This window comes from Oncorhynchus mykiss, chromosome 25 (assembly GCF_057628025.1).
Source record: "Oncorhynchus mykiss isolate SJ-2025 chromosome 25, ASM5762802v1, whole genome shotgun sequence".
In the NCBI taxonomy this organism is placed as follows: domain Eukaryota; kingdom Metazoa; phylum Chordata; class Actinopteri; order Salmoniformes; family Salmonidae; genus Oncorhynchus; species Oncorhynchus mykiss.
This window is the reverse complement of record NC_143046.1, coordinates 2,826,087-2,847,500: the sequence shown is the minus strand read 5'-3', so window position 1 is coordinate 2,847,500 and position 21,414 is coordinate 2,826,087. Positions and strand designations below refer to the sequence as shown.

The 21,414-nt window shown below is 56.8% G+C and overlaps 1 protein-coding gene across 2 annotated transcripts in view; it reads left to right on the top strand.

Moving 5' to 3' along the window:
- The window catches only part of flt4 (fms related receptor tyrosine kinase 4), a 200,076-nt gene that overhangs the window by 5,634 nt on the left and 173,028 nt on the right, over nt 1–21,414 (top strand). The window lies entirely within an intron of this gene.

Here is a 21,414-nt window from a genome sequence, read left to right as displayed (position 1 = left end):
AGTGGTGGTGGTGGTGGTAGTAGTAGTAGTAGTGGTGGTGGTAGTAGTAGTAGTATAGGTGGTTAGTGGTGGTGGTGGTAGTAGTAGTGGTGCTGGTAGTAGTGGTGGTAGTAGTAGTAGTATAGGTGGTTAGTAGTGGTGGTGGTAGGGGTGGTGGTAGTAGGGGTATTGGTGGTGGTGGTGGTTGTGGTGGTGGTGGTGGTGGTAGGGGTAGTAGTGGTGGTGGTAGTAGGGGTGGTGGTGGTGGTAGTAGTAGTGGTGCTGGTAGTAGTGGTGGTAGTAGTAGTAGTATAGGTGGTTAGTAGTGGTGGTGGTGGTGGTGGTGGTAGGGGTGGTGGTAGTAGGGGTAGTAGTGGTGGTGGTGGTTGTGGTGGTGGTGGTGGTAGGGGTAGTGGTGGTGGTAGTAGGGGTGGTGGTGGTGGTGGTGGTGGTAGTAGTGGTGGTGGTAGTAGTGGTGGTGGTAGTAGGGGTAGTGGTGGTGGTGGTAGTAGGGGTAGTGGTGGTTGTGGTAGTAGTAGTGGTGCTGGTAGTAGTAGTGGTAGTAGTAGTAGTATAGGTGGTTAGTAGTGGTGCTGGTAGTAGTGGTGGTGCTGGTGGTAGTGGTGGTAGTAGTGGTAGTGGTAGTAGTGGTGGTGGTGATGGTAGTAGTGGTGGTGGTGGTATTGGTAGTAGTGGTGTTGGTAGTAGTGGTGGTAGTAGTGGTGGTGGTGGTATTGGTAGTAGTGGTGTTGGTAGTAGTGGTGGTAGTAGTGGTGGTGGTGGTATTGGTAGTAGTGGTGCTGGTAGTAGTGGTGGTGCTGGTGGTAGTGGTGGTAGTAGTGGTAGTGGTAGTAGTGGTGGTGGTGATGGTAGTAGTGGTGGTGGTGGTATTGGTAGTAGTGGTGTTGGTAGTAGTGGTGGTAGTAGTGGTGGTGGTGGTGGTAGTAGTGGTGTTGGTAGTAGTGGTGGTAGTAGTGGTGGTGGTGGTAGTAGTGGTGGTGGTAGTGGTGGTAGTAGAGTTAGTATTGGTGGTGGTGGAAGTAGTAGTAGTGGTAGTAGTAGTGGTGGTGGTGGTGGTAGTAGTGCTGGTGGTTGTAGTGTTGGTATTAGTAGTGTTGTTAGTAGTGGTGGTGGTGGTAGTATTGGTGGTGGTGGTGGCGGTGGTAGTAGTGGTAGGGTGGTGGTGGTAATAGTGGTACTATTAGTAGTGGTGGTGGTGGTGGTGGTATTAGTGGAGGTGGTAGTAGTGGTGGTTGTAGTAGTGGTGGTGGTGGTAGGTGTGGTGGTGGTAGTATTAGTAGTGGTGGTAGTAGTCGTGGTGGTGGTAGTGGTGGTGGTGGTAGTAGTGGTGGTGGTGGTAGTAGTGGTGGTGGTGGTGGTGGTATTAGTGGAGGTGGTAGTAGTGGTGGTTGTAGTAGTGGTGGTGGTGGTAGGTGTGGTGGTGGTAGTATTAGTAGTGGTGGTAGTAGGCGTGGTGGTGGTAGTGGTGGTGGTGGTAGTAGTGGTGGTGGTAGGTTTCATTGATTAATCACTGCTAATACTACAGCTAATTTAATCATTCAAATGTATTTATAAAGCCCTTCTAACATCAGCTGATGTCACATAGTGCTGTACAGAAACCCAGCCTAAAACCCCAAACAGCAAGCAATGCAGGTGTAGAAGCACGGTGGCTAGGAAAAACTCCCTAGAAAGGCCAAAACCTAGGAAGAAACCTAGAGTGGAACCAGGCTCTGAGGGGTGGCCAGTCCTCTTCTGGCTGTGCCGGGTGGAGATTATAAACCTAGAGAGGAACCAGGCTCTGAGGGGTGGCCAGTCCTCTTCTGGCTTTGCCGGGTGGAGATTTTAACAGTACATGGCCAAGATGTTCAAACGTTCATAGATGACCAGCAGGGTCAGATAATAATAATCACAGTGGTTGTAGAGGGTGCAACAGGTTTTCACCTCAGGAGTAAATGTCAGTTGGCTTTTTTCATAGCCGATCATTCAGACTATCTCTACTGCTCCTGCTATCTCTAGAGAGTTGAAAACAGCAGGTCTGGGACAGGTAGCACGTCCGGTGAACAGGTCAGGGTTCCATAGCCGCAGGCAGAACAGTTGAAACTGGAGCAGCAGCACGACCAGGTGGACTTGGCCAGGTTGTCCTGAGGTGGCCAGGTTGTCCTGAGGCATGGTCCTATGGCTCAGGTCCTCCGAGAAAGAAAGAAAGAAAAAAAGAGAGAGATATGAGAGAGAGCATTCTTAAATTCACACAGGATTTGGCATGGGTCCTGAGATCCTCAAAAGATTCTACAGCTGCAACATCGAGAGCATGGTTGCATCACTGCCTGGTACAGCAATTGCTCATCCTCTGACCGTAAGGCACTACAGAGGGTAGTGCGTACGGCCCAGTACATCACTGGGGCTTAGCTTTCTGCCATCCAGGACCTCTACACCAAGCGGTGTCAGAGGAAGGCCCTAAAAATGACCCCAGCCACCCCAGTCATAGACTGTTCTCTCTACTACCGCATGGCAAGCGGTACCGGAGTGCCAAGTCTAGGACAAAAAGGCTTCCCAACAGTTTTTACCCCCAAGCAATAAGACTCCTGAACAGGTAACCAAATGGCTACCCGGACTATTTGAAATGTGTGTCCCCCCCAATCCCCTCCAACCCCTCTTTTTACGCTGCTGCTACTCTCTGTTTATCATATATGCATAGTCACTTTAACTATACATTCATGTACATACTACCTAATTTGGCCCGACCAACCAGTGCTCCCACATTGGCTAACCGGGCTATCTGCATTGTGTCCCGCCACCCACCAACCCCTCTTTAAGGCTACTGCTACTCTCTGTTTATCATATATGCACAGTCACTTTAACCATATCTACATGTACATACTACCTCAATCAGCCTGACTAACATATGTCTGTTTGTAGCCTCGCTACTTTTATAGCGTCTCTACTGTATATAGCCTCTCTACTGTATATAGCCTCACTACTGTATATAGCCTCTCTACTGTATATAGCCTCGCAACTGTATATAGCCTCTCTACTGTATATAGCCTCGCTACTGTATATAGCCTCTCTACTGTATATAGCCTCTACTGTATATAGCCTCACTACTGTATATAGCCTCGCTACTGTATATAGCCTCTCTACTGTATATAGCCTCTACTGTATATAGCCTCACTACTGTATATAGCCTCTCTACTGTATATAGCCTCTACTGTATATAGCCTCTACTGTATATAGCCTCTACTGTATATAGCCTCTCTACTGTATATAGCCTCTCTACTGTATATAGCCTCTACTGTATATAGCCTCTCTACTGTATATAGCCTCTCTACTGTATATAGCCTCTCTACTGTATATAGCCTCTACTGTATATAGCCTCTCTACTGTATATAGCCTCTACTGTATATAGCCTCTACTGTATATAGCCTCACTACTGTATATAGCCTCTCTACTGTATATAGCCTCTACTGTATATAGCCTCTACTGTATATAGCCTCTACTGTATATAGCCTCTCTACTGTATATAGCCTCTACTGTATATAGCCTCTCTACTGTATATAGCCTCTCTACTGTATATAGCCTCTCTACTGTATATAGCCTCTCTACTGTATATAGCCTCTCTACTGTATATAGCCTCTCTACTGTATATAGCCTCTCTACTGTATATAGCCTCTACTGTATATAGCCTCTCTACTGTATATAGCCTCTACTGTATATAGCCTCTACTGTATATAGCCTCTCTACTGTATATAGCCTCTCTACTGTATATAGCCTCTCTACTGTATATAGCCTCTACTGTATATAGCCTCTCTACTGTATATAGCCTCTCTACTGTATATAGCCTCTACTGTATATAGCCTCTCTACTGTATATAGCCTCTACTGTATATAGCCTCTCTACTGTATATAGCCTCTACTGTATATAGCCTCACTACTGTATATAGCCTCTCTACTGTATATAGCCTCTACTGTATATAGCCTCTACTGTATATAGCCTCTACTGTATATAGCCTCTCTACTGTATATAGCCTGTCTACTGTATATAGCCTCTCTACTGTATATAGCCTCTACTGTATATAGCCTCTCTACTGTATATAGCCTCTCTACTGTATATAGCCTCTACTGTATATAGCCTCTCTACTGTATATAGCCTCTACTGTATATAGCCTCTCTACTGTATATAGCCTCTACTGTATATAGCCTCTCTACTGTATATAGCCTCTCTACTGTATATAGCCTCTCTACTGTATATAGCCTCTCTACTGTATATAGCTTCTACTGTATATAGCCTCTCTACTGTATATAGCCTCTCTACTGTATATAGCCTCTACTGTATATAGCCTCTCTACTGTATATAGCCTCTCTACTGTATATAGCCTCTACTGTATATAGCCTCTCTACTGTATATAGCCTCTCTACTGTATATAGCCTCTCTACTGTATATAGCCTCTACTGTATATAGCCTCTCTACTGTATATAGCCTCTCTACTGTATATAGCCTCTCTACTGTATATAGCCTCTCTACTGTATATAGCCTCTACTGTATATAGCCTCTACTGTATATAGCCTCTCTACTGTATATAGCCTCTCTACTGTATATAGCCTCTACTGTATATAGCCTCTCTACTGTATATAGCTTCTCTACTGTATATAGCCTCTCTACTGTATATAGCCTCTCTACTGTATATAGCCTCTACTGTATATAGCCTCTACTGTATATAGCCTGTCTTTTTAATGTTGTTTTTATTTCTTTACTTACCTATTGTTCACCTAATACCTTTTTTACACTGTTGGTTAGAGCCTGTAAGTCAGCATTTCACTGTAAGTCCTACACCTGTTGTGTTCAGCATTTCACTGTAAGGTCTACTACACCTGTTGTATTCAGCATTTCACTGTAAGGTCTACTACACCTGTTGTATTCAGCATTTCACTGTAAGGTCTACTACACCTGTTGTATTCAGCATTTCACTGTAAGGTCTACTACACCTGTTGTATTCAGCATTTAACAGTAAGGTTGACTACACCTGTTGTATTCAGCGTTTCACTGTAAGGTCTACTACACCTGTTGTATTCAGCATTTCACTAAGGTCTACTACACCTGTTGTATTCAGCATTTCACTGTAAGGTCTACTACACCTGTTGTATTCAGCATTTCACTGTGAGGTCTACTACACCTGTTGTATTCAGCATTTCACTGTAAGGTCTACTACACCTGTTGTATTCAGCATTTCACTGTGAGGTCTACTACACCTGTTGTATTCAGCATTTCACTGTAAGGTCTACTACACCTGTTGTATTCAGCATTTCACTGTAAGGTCTACTACACCTGTTGTATTTGGAGCACGTGACAAATAAACTTTTATTTGATGTGACACCAGATAAGACAGGAGAAATACTCCAGATATAACAGACTTACCCAGCCCCCTGACACATGAACTACTGCAGCATAAATACTGGAGGCTGAGACAGGTGGGATCAGGAGACACTGTGGCCCCGTCCGACGATACCCCCAGACAGGGCCAAACAGGCAGGATATAACCCCACCCACTTTGCCAAAGCACAGCCCCCACACCACTAGAGGGATATCTTCAACCACCAACTTACCATCCTGAGACAAGGCTGAGTATAGTCCACAAATATCTCCCCCACGGCACAACCCAAGGGGGGTTGCCAACCCGGACAGGAAGATCATGTCAGTGATTCAACCCACTCAAGTGACGCACCCCTCCTAGGGACGGCATGGTTGAGCACCAGTAAGCCAGTGACTCAGCCCCTGTAATAGGGTTAGTGGCAGAGAATCCCAGTGGAGAGAGGGGAACTGGCCAGGCAGAGACAGCAAGGGCGGTTCGTTGCTCCAGAGCCTTACCGTTCACCTTCACACTCCTGGGCCAGACTACGCTCAATCATATGACCCACTGAAGAGATGAGTCTTCAATAAAGACTTAAAGTTGAGACAGAGTCTGTGTCTCTCACATGGATAGGCAGACCATTCCATAAAAATGGAGCTCTGTAGGAGAAAGCCCTGCCTCCAGCTGTTTGCTTAGAAATTCTAGGGGCAGTAAGGAGACATGCGTCTTGTGACCGTCACAGTACGTGTAGGTATGTACGGCAGGACCAAATTAGAGAGATAGGTAGGAGCAAGCCCATGTAATGCTTTGTAGGTCAGCAGTTAAACCTTGAAATCAGCCCTTGCTTTGACAGGAAGCCAGTGTAGAGAGGCTAGCACTGGAGTAATATGATACATTTTTTTGGTTCTAGTCAGGATTCTAGCAGCCGTATTTAGCACTAACTGAAGTTTATTTAGTGCTTTATCCGGGTAGCCGGAAAGTAGAGCATTGCAGTAGTCTAACCTAGAAGTGACAAAAGCATGGATACATTTTTCTGCATCATTTTTGGACAGAAAGATTTTTGCAATGTTACGTAGATGGAAAAAAACTGTCCCTGAAACAGTCTTGATATGTTCGTCAAAAGAGAGATCAGGGTCCAGAGTAACGCCGAGGTCATTCACAATTATTTTTGAGACGGCTGTCCAACCATCAAGATTATTTTTTCAGATTCAACAGAAGATGTCTTTGTTTCTTGGGACCTAGAACAAGCATCTCTGTTTTGCCCGAGTTTGAAAGTAGAAAATGTGCAGCCATCTGCTTTTTATGTCTGAAACACATGCTTCTAGCGAGGGCAATTTTGGGTCTTCACCATGTTTAATCGAAATGTACAGCTGTGTTGTCCACATAGCAGTGAAAGTTAACATCATGTTTGCAAATGACATCAGCCCAGCCCTTCTGTCTCTGACCCAGCACAGTATCTCTGTCTCTGACCCAGCCCAGCCCTTCTGTCTCTGTCTCTGACCCAGCCCAGCACTTATGTCTCTGACCCATCCCAGCCCAGTATCTCTGTCTCTGACCCAGCCCAGTATCTCTGTCTCTGACCCAGCCCAGCCCTTCTGTCTCTGACCCAGCCCTTCTGTCTCTGACCCAGCCCAGTCTCTCTGTCCCTGACCCATCCCAGTCTCTCTGTCCCTGACCCAGCCCAGTCTCTCATTCCCTGACCCAGCCCAGTCTCTGTCCCTGACCCAGCCCAGTCTCTCTATCCCTGACCCAGCCAAGTCTCTGTCCCTGTCCCAGCCTCTCTGTCCCTGACCCAGTCTCTCTGTCCCTGATCCAGCCCAGCCTCTCTGTCCCTGACCCAGCCCAGCCTCTCTGTCCCTGACCCAGCCCAGTCTCTCTGTCCCTGACCCAGCCCAGCCTCTCTGTCCCTGACCCAGCCCAGCCTCTCTGTCCCTGACCTAGCTCAGTCTCTCTGTCCCTGACCCAGCCCAGTCTCTCTGTCCCTGACCCAGCCCAGTCTCTCTTTTTCCCTGACCCAGCCCAGCCCTTCTGTCTCTGACCCAGCCCTTCTGTCTCTGTCTCTGACCCAGTCCTTCTGTCTCTGACCCAGCCCAGTATCTCTGTCTCTGACCCAGCCCAGCCCTTCTGTCTCTGACCCAGCCCAGCCCTTCTGTCTCTGACCCAGCCCTTCTGTCTCTGACCCAGCCCAGTATCTCTGTCTCTGACCCAGCCCAGCCCTTCTGTCTCTGACCCAGCCCAGTATCTCTGTCTCTGACCCAGCCCAGTATCTCTGTCTCTGACCCAGCCCAGTATCTCTGTCTCTGACCCAGCCCAGCCCTTCTGTCTCTGACCCAGCCCAGTCCTTCTGTCTCTGACCCAGCCCTTCTGTCTCTGACCCAGCCCAGCCCTTCTGTCTCTGACCCAGCCCAGTATCTCTGTCTCTGACCCAGCCCAGCCCTTCTGTCTCTGACCCAGCCCAGTATCTCTGTCTCTGACCCAGCCCAGTATCTCTGTCTCTGACCCAGCCCAGTATCTCTGTCTCTGACCCAGCCCAGCCCTTCTGTCTCTGACCCAGCCCTTCTGTCTCTGACCCAGCCCAGCCCTTCTGTCTCTGACCCAGCCCAGCCCTTCTGTCTCTGACCCATTCCAGTATCTCAATCTCTGACCCAGCCCAGCCCTTCTGTCTCTGACCCAGCCCAGCCCTTCTGTCTCTGACCCAGACCTTCTGTCTCTGACCCAGCCCAGCCCTTCTGTCTCTGACCCAGCACAGTATCTCTGTCTCTGACCCAGCCCAGCCCTTCTGTCTCTGTCTCTGACCCAGCCCAGCCCTTCTGTCTCTGACCCAGCACAGTATCTCTGTCTCTGAACCAGCCCAGTATCTCTGTCTCTGACCCAGCCCAGCCCTTCTGTCTCTGACCCAGCCCTTCTGTCTCTGACCCAGCCCAGCCCTTCTGTCTCTGACCCAGCCCAGCCCTTCTGTCTGTGACCCAGCACAGTATCTCTGTCTCTGACCCAGCCCAGTCCTTCTGTCTATGTCTCTGACCCAGCCCAGCCCTTCTGTCTCTGACCCAGCCCTTCTGTCTCTGACCCAGTCCTTCTGTCTCTGACCCAGCCCACTATAACCCTGTCTCTGACCCAGCCCTTCTGTCTCTGACCCAGACCTTCTGTCTCTGACCCAGCCCTTCTGTCTCTGACCCAGCCCAGTATATATGTCTCTGACCCAGCCCAGCCTTTCTGTCTCTGACCCAGCCCAGTGTCTCTGTCTCTGACCCAGCCCTTCTGTCTCTGTCTGTGACCCAGTTCTTCTGTCTCTGACCCAGCCCACTATCACCCTGTCTCTGACCCAGCCCTTCTGTCTCTGACCCAGCCCTTCTTTCTCTGACCCAGCCCTTCTGTCTCTGACCCAGCCCAGCCCTTCTGTCTCTGACCCAGCCCACTATCACCTTGTCTCTGACCCAGCCCTTCTGTCTCTGACCAAGCCCTTCTGTCTCTGACCCAGCCCAGTCTTTGTCCCTGACCCAGCGCAGTCTCTGTCCCTGACCCAGCCTCTCTGTCCCTGACCCAGCCTCTCTATCCCTGACCCAGCCCAGTCTCTGTCCCTGACCCAGCCCAGTCTCTCTGTCCCTGACCCAGCCTCTCTGTCAGTGACCCAGCATCTCTGTCCCTGACCCAGCCTCTCTGTCCCTGACCCAGCCTCTCTGTCCCTGACCCAGCCTCTCTATCCCTGACCCAGCATCTCTGTCCCTGACCCAGCCTATCTGTCCCTGACCCAGCCTAGTCTCTCTGTCCCTGACCCAGCCCAGTCTCTCTGTCCCTGACCTAGCCCAGTCTCTGTCCCTGACCCAGCCTCACTGTCCCTGAACCAGCCCAGCCTCTCTGTCCTGACCAAGCCCAGTCTCTCTGTCCCTGACCAAGCCCAGTCTCTCTGTCCCTGACCCAGCCCAGTCTCTCTGTCCCTGACCCAGCCCAGTCTCTCTGTCCCTGACCAGGCCCAGTCTCTCTATCCTGACCCAGCCAAGTCTCTGTCCCCGACCAAGCCTCTCTATCCCTGACCCAGCCTCTCTGTCCCTGACCCAGTCTCTCTGTCCCTGACCCAGCCCAGTCTCTGTCCCTGACTCAGCCTCTCTGTCCCTGACCCAGCTTCTCTGTCCCTGACCCAGCCTCTCTGTCCCTGACCCAGTCTCTCTGTCCCTGACCCAGCCCAGTCTCTGTCCCTGACCCAGCCTCTCTGTCCCTGACCAAGCATCTCTGTCCCTGACCCAGTCTCTCTGTCCCTGATCCAGCCCAGCCTCTCTGTCCCTGACCCAGCCCAGTCTCTCTGTCCCTGACCCAGCCCAGTCTCTCTGTCCCTGACCCAGCCCAGTCTCTCTGTCCCTGACCCAGCCCAGTCTCTCTGTCCCTGACACAGCCCAGTCTCTCTGTCCCTGACACAGCCCAGTCTCTCTGTCCCTAACACAGCCCAGTCTCTCTGTCCCTGACCCAGCCCAGTCTCTCTGTCCCTGACCCAGCCCAGTCTCTCTGTCCCTGACCCAGCCCAGTCTCTCTGTCCCTGACCCAGCCCGGTCTCTGTCCCTGACCCAGCCAAGTCTCTGTCCCTGACCCATCCCAGTCTCTGTCCCTGACCCAGCCCAGTCTCTGTCCCTGACCCAGCCCAGTCCCTGTCCCTGACCCAGCCCAGTCTCTGTCCCTGACCCAGCCTCTCTGTCCCTGACCCAGCCTCTCTGTCCCTGACCCAGTCTCGCTGTCCCTGATCCAGCCCAGCCTCTCTGTCCCTGACCCATCCCAGTCTCTGTCCCTGACCCAGCCTCTCTGTCCCTGACCCAGCCTCTCTGTCCCTGACCCAGTCTCGATGTCCCTGATCCAGCCCAGCCTCTCTGTCCCTGACCCTGCCCAGTCTCTCTGTCCCTGACACAGCCCAGTCTCTCTGTCCCTGACACAGCCCCGTCTCTCTGTCCCTGAACCTGCCCAGTCTCTCTGTCTCTGACCCAGCCAAGTCTCTCTGTCCCTGACCCAGCCCAGTCTCTCTGTCCCTGACCCTGCCCAGTCTCTCTGTCTCTGACCCAGCCCAGTCTCTCTGTCCCTGACCCAGCCCAGTCTCTCTGTCCCTGAACCAGCCCAGTCTCTGTCCCTGACCCAGCCCAGTATCTGTCCCTGACCCAGCCTCTCTGTCCCTGACCCAGCATCTCTGTCCCTGACCCAGCCTCTCTGTCCCTGACCCAGCCTCTCTGTCCCTGACCCAGCCCAGTCTCTCTGTCCCTGACCCAGCCCAGTCTATCTGTCCCTGTCCCAGCCCAGTCTCTCTGTCCCTGACCCAGCCAAGTCTCTCTGTCCCTGACCCAGCCCAGTCTCTCTGTCCCTGACCCAGCCTCTCTATCCCTGACCCAGCCTCTCTGTCCCTGACCCAGTCTCTCTGTCCCTGACCCAGCCCAGTCTCTGTCCCTGACCCAGCCTCTATGTCCCTGACCCAGCTTCTCTGTCCCTGACCCAGCCTCTCTGTCCCTGACCCAGTCTCTCTGTCCCTGACCCAGCCCAGTCTCTGTCCCTGACCCAGCCTCTCTGTCCCTGACCCAGCCTCTCTGTCCCTGACCCAGCCCAGTCCCTGTCCCTGACCCAGCCCAGTCTCTGTCCCTGACCCAGCCTCTCTGTCCCTGGCCCAGTCTCTCTGTCCCTGAAAGAGCCCAGTCTCTATGTCCATGAACCAGCCCAGTCTCTCTGTCCCTGACCCAGCCCAGTCTCTGTCCCTGACCCAGCCTCTCTATCCCTGACCCAGCCCAGGCTCTGTCCCTGACCCAGCCCAGTCTCTGTCCCTGACCCAGCCTCTCTGTCCCTGGCCCAGTCTCTCTGTCCCTGACCCAGCCCAGTCTCTCTGTCCCTGACACAGCCCAGTCTCTCTGTCCCTGACACAGCCCAGTCTCTCTGTTCCTGACACAGCCCAGTCTCTCTGTCCCTGACCCAGCCCAGTCTCTCTGTCCCTGACCCAGCCCAGTCTCTCTGTCCCTGACCTAGCCCAGTCTCTGTCCCTGACCCAGCCTCACTGTCCCTGAACCAGCCCAGCCTCTCTGTCCTGACCAAGCCCAGTCTCTCTGTCCCTGACCAAGCCCAGTCTCTCTGTCCCTGACCCAGCCCAGTCTCTCTGTCCCTGACCCAGCCCAGTCTCTCTGTCCCTGACCCAGCCCAGTCTCTCTATCCTGACCCAGCCAAGTCTCTGTCCCCGACCAAGCCTCTCTATCCCTGACCCAGCCTCTCTGTCCCTGACCCAGTCTCTCTGTCCCTGACCCAGCCCAGTCTCTCTGTCCCTGACCCAGCCCGGTCTCTGTCCCTGACCCAGCCTAGTCTCTCTGTCCCTGACCCAGCCCAGTCTCTGTCCCTGACCCAGCCTCTCTGTCCCTGACCCAGCTTCTCTGTCCCTGACCCAGCCTCTCTGTCCCTGACCCAGTCTCTCTGTCCCTGACCCAGCCCAGTCTCTGTCCCTGACCCAGCCTCTCTGTCCCCGACCAAGCATCTCTGTCCCTGACCCAGTCTCTCTGTCCCTGATCCAGCCCAGCCTCTCTGTCCCTGACCCAGCCCAGTCTCTCTGTCCCTGACCCAGCCCAGTCTCTCTGTCCCTGACCCAGCCCAGTCTCTCTGTCCCTGACCCAGCCCAGTCTCTCTGTCCCTGACACAGCCCAGTCTCTCTGTCCCTGACACAGCCCAGTCTCTCTGTCCCTAACACAGCCCAGTCTCTCTGTCCCTGACCCAGCCCAGTCTCTCTGTCCCTGACCCAGCCCAGTCTCTCTGTCCCTGACCCAGCCCAGTCTCTGTCCCTGACCCAGCCTCTCTGTCCCTGGCCCAGTCTCTCTGTCCCTGAAAGAGCCCAGTCTCTATGTCCATGAACCAGCCCAGTCTCTCTGTCCCTGACCCAGCCCAGTCTCTGTCCCTGACCCAGCCTCTCTATCCCTGACCCAGCCCAGGCTCTGTCCCTGACCCAGCCCAGTCTCTGTCCCTGACCCAGCCTCTCTGTCCCTGGCCCAGTCTCTCTGTCCCTGACCCAGCCCAGTCTCTCTGTCCCTGACACAGCCCAGTCTCTCTGTCCCTGACACAGCCCAGTCTCTCTGTTCCTGACACAGCCCAGTCTCTCTGTCCCTGACCCAGCCCAGTCTCTCTGTCCCTGACCCAGCCCAGTCTCTCTGTCCCTGACCCAGCCCAGTCTCTCTGTCCCTGACCCAGCCCGGTCTCTGTCCCTGACCCAGCCTAGTCTCTCTGTCCCTGACCCAGCCCAGTCTCTCTGTCCCTGACCTAGCCCAGTCTCTGTCCCTGACCCAGCCTCACTGTCCCTGAACCAGCCCAGCCTCTCTGTCCTGACCAAGCCCAGTCTCTCTGTCCCTGACCAAGCCCAGTCTCTCTGTCCCTGACCCAGCCCAGTCTCTCTGTCCCTGACCCAGCCCAGTCTCTATGTCCCTGACCCAGCCCAGTCTCTCTATCCTGACCCAGCCAAGTCTCTGTCCCCGACCAAGCCTCTCTATCCCTGACCCAGCCTCTCTGTCCCTGACCCAGTCTCTCTGTCCCTGACCCAGCCCAGTCTCTCTGTCCCTGACCCAGCCCGGTCTCTGTCCCTGACCCAGCCTAGTCTCTCTGTCCCTGACCCAGCCCAGTCTCTGTCCCTGACCCAGCCTCTCTGTCCCTGACCCAGCTTCTCTGTCCCTGACCCAGCCTCTCTGTCCCTGACCCAGTCTCTCTGTCCCTGACCCAGCCCAGTCTCTGTCCCTGACCCAGCCTCTCTGTCCCCGACCAAGCATCTCTGTCCCTGACCCAGTCTCTCTGTCCCTGATCCAGCCCAGCCTCTCTGTCCCTGACCCAGCCCAGTCTCTCTGTCCCTGACCCAGCCCAGTCTCTCTGTCCCTGACCCAGCCCAGTCTCTCTGTCCCTGACCCAGCCCAGTCTCTCTGTCCCTGACACAGCCCAGTCTCTCTGTCCCTGACACAGCCCAGTCTCTCTGTCCCTAACACAGCCCAGTCTCTCTGTCCCTGACCCAGCCCAGTCTCTCTGTCCCTGACCCAGCCCAGTCTCTCTGTCCCTGACCCAGCCCAGTCTCTCTGTCCCTGACCCAGCCCGGTCTCTGTCCCTGACCCAGCCAAGTCTCTGTCCCTGACCCATCCCAGTCTCTGTCCCTGACCCAGCCCAGTCTCTGTCCCTGACCCAGCTCAGTCCCTGTCCCTGACCCAGCCCAGTCTCTGTCCCTGACCCAGCCTCTCTGTCCCTGACCCAGCCTCTCTGTCCCTGACCCAGTCTCGCTGTCCCTGATCCAGCCCAGCCTCTCTGTCCCTTACCCAGCCCAGTCTCTCTGTCCCTGACCCATCCCAGTCTCTGTCCCTGACCCAGCCTCTCTGTCCCTGACCCAGCCTCTCTGTCCCTGACCCAGTCTCACTGTCCCTGATCCAGCCCAGCCTCTCTGTCCCTGACCCATCCCAGTCTCTGTCCCTGACCCAGCCTCTCTGTCCCTGACCCAGCCTCTCTGTCCCTGACCCAGTCTCGCTGTCCCTGATCCAGCCCAGCCTCTCTGTCCCTGACCCAGCCCAGTCTCTCTGTCCCTGACACAGCCCAGTCTCTCTGTCCCTGACACAGCCCCGTCTCTCTGTCCCTGAACCTGCCCAGTCTCTCTGTCTCTGACCCAGCCAAGTCTCTCTGTCCCTGACCCAGACCAGTCTCTCTGTCCCTGACCCTGCCCAGTCTCTCTGTCTCTGACCCAGCCCAGTCTCTCTGTCCCTGACCCAGCCCAGTCTCTCTGTCCCTGAACCAGCCCAGTCTCTGTCCCTGACCCAGCCCAGTATCTGTCCCTGACCCAGCCTCTCTGTCCCTGACCCAGCATCTCTGTCCCTGACCCAGCCTCTCTGTCCATGACCCAGCCTCTCTGTCCCTGACCCAGCCCAGTCTCTCTGTCCCTGACCCAGCCCAGTCTATCTGTCCCTGTCCCAGCCCAGTCTCTCTGTCCCTGACCCAGCCAAGTCTCTCTGTCCCTGACCCAGCCCAGTCTCTCTGTCCCTGACCCAGCCTCTCTATCCCTGACCCAGCCTCTCTGTCCCTGACCCAGTCTCTCTGTCCCTGACCCAGCCCAGTCTCTGTCCCTGACCCAGCCTCTATGTCCCTGACCCAGCTTCTCTGTCCCTGACCCAGCCTCTCTGTCCCTGACCCAGTCTCTCTGTCCCTGACCCAGCCCAGTCTCTGTCCCTGACCCAGCCTCTCTGTCCCTGACCCAGCATCTCTGTCCCTGACCCAGCCCAGTCCCTGTCCCTGACCCAGCCCAGTCTCTGTCCCTGACCCAGCCTCTCTGTCCCTGGCCCAGTCTCTCTGTCCCTGAAAGAGCCCAGTCTCTATGTCCATGACCCAGCCCAGTCTCTCTGTCCCTGACCCAGCCCAGTCTCTGTCCCTGACCCAGCCTCTCTATCCCTGACCCAGCCCAGGCTCTGTCCCTGACCCAGCCCAGTCTCTGTCCCTGACCCAGCCTCTCTGTCCCTGGCCCAGTCTCTCTGTCCCTGACCCAGCCCAGTCTCTCTGTCCCTGACACAGCCCAGTCTCTCTGTCCCTGACACAGCCCAGTCTCTCTGTTCCTGACAGAGCCCAGTCTCTCTGTCCCTGACACAGCCCAGTCTCTCTGTCCCTGACACAGCCCAGTCTCTCTGTTCCTGACACAGCCCAGTCTCTCTGTCCCTGACCCAGCCCAGTCTCTCTGTCCCTGACCCAGCCCAGTCTCTCTGTCCCTGACCCAGCCCAGTCTCTCTGTCCCTGACCCAGCCCGGTCTCTGTCCCTGACCCAGCCTAGTCTCTCTGTCCCTGACCCAGCCCAGTCTCTCTGTCCCTGACCTAGCCCAGTCTCTGTCCCTGACCCAGCCTCACTGTCCCTGAACCAGCCCAGCCTCTCTGTCCTGACCAAGCCCAGTCTCTCTGTCCCTGACCAAGCCCAGTCTCTCTGTCCCTGACCCAGCCCAGTCTCTCTGTCCCTGACCCAGCCCAGTCTCTCTGTCCCTGACCCAGCCCAGTCTCTCTATCCTGACCCAGCCAAGTCTCTGTCCCCGACCAAGCCTCTCTATCCCTGACCCAGCCTCTCTGTCCCTGACCCAGCCCAGTCTCTGTCCCTGACTCAGCCTCTCTGTCCCTGACCCAGCTTCTCTGTCCCTGACCCAGCCTCTCTGTCCCTGACCCAGTCTCTCTGTCCCTGACCCAGCCCAGTCTCTGTCCCTGACCCAGCCTCTCTGTCCCCGACCAAGCATCTCTGTCCCTGACCAAGCATCTCTGTCCCTGACCCAGTTTCTCTGTCCCTGATCCAGCCCAGCCTCTCTGTCCCTGACCCAGCCCAGTCTCTCTGTCCCTGACCCAGCCCAGTCTCTCTGTCCCTGACCCAGCCCAGTCTCTCTGTCCCTGACCCAGCCCAGTCTCTCTGTCCCTGACACAGCCCAGTCTCTCTGTCCCTGACACAGCCCAGTCTCTCTGTCCCTAACACAGCCCAGTCTCTCTGTCCCTGACCCAGCCCAGTCTCTCTGTCCCTGACCCAGCCCAGTCTCTCTGTCCCTGACCCAGCCCAGTCTCTCTGTCCCTGACCCAGCCCGGTCTCTGTCCCTGACCCAGCCAAGTCTCTGTCCCTGACCCATCCCAGTCTCTGTCCCTGACCCAGCCCAGTCTCTGTCCCTGACCCAGCTCAGTCCCTGTCCCTGACCCAGCCCAGTCTCTGTCCCTGACCCAGCCTCTCTGTCCCTGACCCAGCCTCTCTGTCCCTGACCCAGTCTCGCTGTCCCTGATCCAGCCCAGCCTCTCTGTCCCTTACCCAGCCCAGTCTCTCTGTCCCTGACCCATCCCAGTCTCTGTCCCTGACCCAGCCTCTCTGTCCCTGACCCAGCCTCTCTGTCCCTGACCCAGTCTCGCTGTCCCTGATCCAGCCCAGCCTCTCTGTCCCTGACCCATCCCAGTCTCTGTCCCTGACCCAGCCTCTCTGTCCCTGACCCAGCCTCTCTGTCCCTGACCCAGTCTCGCTGTCCCTGATCCAGCCCAGCCTCTCTGTCCCTGACCCAGCCCAGTCTCTCTGTCCCTGACACAGCCCAGTCTCTCTGTCCCTGACACAGCCCCGTCTCTCTGTCCCTGAACCTGCCCAGTCTCTCTGTCTCTGACCCAGCCAAGTCTCTCTGTCCCTGACCCAGCCCAGTCTCTCTGTCCCTGACCCTGCCCAGTCTCTCTGTCTCTGACCCAGCCGAGTCTCTCTGTCCCTGACCCAGCCCAGTCTCTCTGTCCCTGAACCAGCCCAGTCTCTGTCCCTGACCCAGCCCAGTATCTGTCCCTGACCCAGCCTCTCTGTCCCTGACCCAGCATCTCTGTCCCTGACCCAGCCTCTCTGTCCCTGACCCAGCCTCTCTGTCCCTGACCCAGCCCAGTCTCTCTGTCCCTGACCCAGCCCAGTCTATCTGTCCCTGTCCCAGCCCAGTCTCTCTGTCCCTGACCCAGCCAAGTCTCTCTGTCCCTGACCCAGCCCAGTCTCTCTGTCCCTGACCCAGCCTCTCTATCCCTGACCCAGCCTCTCTGTCCCTGACCCAGTCTCTCTGTCCCTGACCCAGCCCAGTCTCTGTCCCTGACCCAGCCTCTATGTCCCTGACCCAGCTTCTCTGTCCCTGACCCAGCCTCTCTGTCCCTGACCCAGTCTCTCTGTCCCTGACCCAGCCCAGTCTCTGTCCCTGACCCAGCCTCTCTGTCCCTGACCCAGCATCTCTGTCCCTGACCCAGCCCAGTCCCTGTCCCTGACCCAGCCCAGTCTCTGTCCCTGACCCAGCCTCTCTGTCCCTGGCCCAGTCTCTCTGTCCCTGAAAGAGCCCAGTCTCTATGTCCATGACCCAGCCCAGTCTCTCTGTCCCTGACCCAGCCCAGTCTCTGTCCCTGACCCAGCCTCTCTATCCCTGACCCAGCCCAGGCTCTGTCCCTGACCCAGCCCAGTCTCTGTCCCTGACCCAGCCTCTCTGTCCCTGGCCCAGTCTCTCTGTCCCTGACCCAGCCCAGTCTCTCTGTCCCTGACACAGCCCAGTCTCTCTGTCCCTGACACAGCCCAGTCTCTCTGTTCCTGACAGAGCCCAGTCTCTCTGTCCCTGACCCAGCCCAGTCTCTCTGTCCCTGACCCAGCCCAGTCTCTCTGTCCCTGACCCAGCCCAGTCTCTCTGTCCCTGACCCAGCCCGGTCTCTGTCCCTGACCCAGCCAAGTCTCTGTCCCTGACCCAGCCTCTCTATCCCTGACCCAGCCCAGTCTCTGTCCCTTACCCATCCCAGTCTCTTTCCCTGACCCAGCCTCTCTGTCCCTGACCCAGCCTCTCTGTCCCTGACCCAGTCTCTCTGTCCCTGACCCAGTCTCTCTGTCCCTGATCCAGCCCAGCCTCTCTGTCCCTGACCCAGCCCAGTCCCTCTGTCCCTGACCCAGCCCAGTCTCTATGTCCCTGACCCATCCCTTCTGTCCCTGACCCAGCCCAGTATCTGTCCCTGACCCAGCCTCTCTGTCCCTGACCCAGCATCTCTGTCCCTGTCCCAGCCTCTCTGTCCCTGACCCAGCCTCTCTGTCCCTGAACCAGTCTCTCTGTCCGTGACCCAGCCCCGTCTCTGTCCCTGACCCTGCCCAGTCTCTCTGTCCCTGACCCAGCCCAGTCTCTGTCCCTGACCCAGCCCAGTCCCTGTCCCTGACCCAGCCCAGTCTCTGTCCCTGACCCAGCCTCTCTGTCCCTGGCCCAGTCTCTCTGTCCCTGAAAGAGCCCAGTCTCTATGTCCATGACCCAGCCTCTCTGTCCCTGACCCAGCCTCTTTGTCCCTGACCCAGTCTCTCTGTCCCTGATCCAGCCCAGCCTCTCTGTCCCTGACCCAGCCCAGTCCCTCTGTCCCTGACCCAGCCCAGTCTCTCTGTCCCTGACCCAGCCCAGTCTCTCTGTCCCTGACCCAGCCGAGTCTCTCTGTCCCTGACCCAGCCCAGTCTCCCTGTCCCTGACCCAGCCCAGTCTCTCTGTCTCTGACCCAGCCCAGTCTCTCTGTCCCTGACCCTGCCCAGTCTCTCTGTCCCTGACCCAGCCCAGTCTCTGTCCCTGACCCAGCCCAGTCTCTGTCCCTGACCCAGCCTCTCTGTCCCTGGCCCTGTCTCTCTGTCCCTGACCCAGCCCAGTCTCTCTGTCCCTGACCCAGCCCTTCTGTCCTTGACCCAGCCCAGTCTCTCTGTCCATGACCCAGCCCAGTCTCTCTGTCCCTGACCCAGCCAAGTCCCTGTCCCTGAACCAGCTTCTCTATCCCTGACCCAGCCCAGTCTCTGTCCCTGACCCAGCCCAGTCTCTGTCCCTGACCCAGCCCAGTCTCTGTCCCTGACCCAGCCCAGTCTCTGTCCCTGACCCAGCCCAGTCCCTTTCCCTGACCCAGCCTCTCTATCCCTGACCCAGCCCAGTCTCTGTCCCTGACCCAGCCCAGTCTCTGTTCCTTACCCAGCCCAGTCTCTGTCCCTGACCCAGCACAGTCTCTGTCCCTGACCCAGCCTCTCTGTCCCTGGCCCAGTCTCTCTGTCCCTGACCCAGCCCAGCCTCTCTGTCCCTGACCCAGCCCAGTCTATGTCCCTGACCCAGCCTCTCTATCCCTGACCCAGCTCAGACTCTGTCCCTGACCCAGGCAAGTCTCTGTCCCTGACCCAGCCCAGTCTCTGTCCCTGACCCAGCCTCTCTGTACCTGGCCCAGAATCTCTCTCCCTGACCCAGCCCAGTCTCTATGTCCCTGACCCAGCCCTTCTGTCCCTGACCCAGCCCAGCCTCTCTATCCCTGACCCAGCCCAGTCTCTGTCCCTGACCCAGCCCAGTCTCTGTCCCTGACCCAGCCCAGTCTCTGTCCCTGACCCAGCCTCTCTGTCCCTGACCCAGCCCAGTCCCTTTCCCTGACCCAGCCTCTCTATCCCTGACCCAGCCCAGTCTCTGTCCCTGACCCAGCCCAGTCTCTGTTCCTTACCCAGCCCAGTCTCTGTCCCTGACCCAGCCCAGTCTCTGTCCCTGACCCAGCCTCTCTGTCCCTGGCCCAGTCTCTCTGTCCCTGACCCAGCCCAGCCTCTCTGTCCCTGACCCAGCCCAGTCTATGTCCCTGACCCAGCCTCTCTATCCCTGACCCAGCTCAGTCTCTGTCCCTGACCCAGGCAAGTCTCTGTCCCTGACCCAGCCCAGTCTCTGTCCCTGACCCAGCCTCTCTGTACCTGGCCCAGAATCTCTGTCCCTGACCCAGCCCAGTCTCTATATCCCTGACCCAGCCCTTCTGTCCCTGACCCAGCCCAGTCTCTGTCCCTGACCCAGCCCAGTATCTGTCCCTGACCCAGCCTCTCTGTCCCTGACCCAGCATCTCTGTCCCTGACCCAGCCTCTCTGTCCCTGACCCAGCCTCTCTGTCCCTGAACCAGTCTCTCTGTCCGTGACCCAGCCCCGTCTCTGTCCCTGACCCTGCCCAGTCTCTCTGTCCCTGACCCAGCCCAGTCTCTGTCCCTGACCCAGCCCAGTCCCTGTCCCTGACCCAGCCCAGTCTCTGTCCCTGACCCAGCCTCTCTGTCCCTGGCCCAGTCGCTCTGTCCCTGAAAGAGCCCATTCTCTATGTCCATGACCCAGCCCAGTCTCTCTGTCCCTGACCCAGCCCAGTCTCTGTCCCTGACCCAGCCTCTCTATCCCTGACCCAGCCCAGGCTCTGTCCCTGACCCAGCCCAGTCTCTGTCCCTGACCCAGCCTCTCTGTCCCTGGCCCAGTCTCTCTGTCCCTGACCCAGCCCAGTCTCTCTGTCCCTGACACAGCCCAGTCTCTCTGTCCCTGACACAGCCCAGTCTCTCTTTTCCTGACACAGCCCAGTCTCTCTGTCCCTGACCCTGCCCAGTCTCTCTGTCCCTGACCCAGCCCAGTCTCTCTGTCCCTGACCCAGCCCAGTCTCTCTGTCCCTGACCCAGCCCGGTCTCTGTCCCTGACCCAGCCAAGTCTCTGTCCCTGACCCAGCCTCTCTATCCCTGACCCAGCCCAGTCTCTGTCCCTTACCCATCCCAGTCTCTGTCCCTGACCCAGCCTCTCTGTCCCTGACCCAGCCTCTCTGTCCCTGACCCAGTCTCTCTGTCCCTGATCCAGCCCAGCCTCTCTGTCCCTGACCCAGCCCAGTCTCTCTGTCCCTGACCCAGCCCAGTCTCTCTGTCCCTGACCCAGCCGAGTCTCTCTGTCCCTGACCCAGCCCTGTCTCCCTGTCCCTGACCCAGCCCAGTCTCTCTGTCTCTGACCCAGCCCAGTCTCTCTGTCCCTGACCCTGCCCAGTCTCTCTGTCCCTGACCCAGCCCAGTCTCTGTCCCTGACCCAGCCCAGTCTCTGTCCCTGACCCAGCCTCTCTGTCCCTTGCCCTGTCTCTCTGTCCCTGACCCAGCCCAGTCTCTCTATCCCTGACCCAGCCCTTCTGTCCTTGACCCAGCCCAGTCTCTCTGTCCATGACCCAGCCCAGTCTCTCTGTCCCTGACCCAGCCAAGTCCCTGTCCCTGAACCAGCTTCTCTATCCCTGACCCAGCCCAGTCTCTGTCCCTGACCCAGCCCAGTCTCTGTCCCTGACCCAGCCCAGTCTCTGTCCCTGACCCAGCCTCTCTGTCCCTGACCCAGCCCAGTCCCTTTCCCTGACCCAGCCTCTCTATCCCTGACCCAGCCCAGTCTCTGTCCCTGACCCAGCCCAGTCTCTGTTCCTTACCCAGCCCAGTCTCTGTCCCTGACCCAGCCCAGTCTCTGTCCCTGACCCAGCCCAGTCTCTCTGTTCCTGACCCAGCCCAGTCTCTCTGTCCCTGACCCATCCCAGTCTCTGTCCCTGACCCAGCCGAGTCTCTGTCCCTAACCCAGCCCAGTCTTTGTCCCTGACCCAGCTTCTCTGTCCCTGACCCAGCATCTCTGTCCCTGACCCAGCATCTCTGTCCCTGACCCAGCCTCTCTGTCCCTGACCCAGCCTAGTCTCTCTGTCCCTGACCCAGCCCAGTCTCTCTGTCCCTGACCTAGCCCAGTCTCTGTCCCTGACCCAGCCTCACTGTCCCTGAACCAGCCCAGCCTCTCTGTCCTGACCAAGCCCAGTCTCTCTGTCCCTGACCCAGCCCAGTCTCTCTGT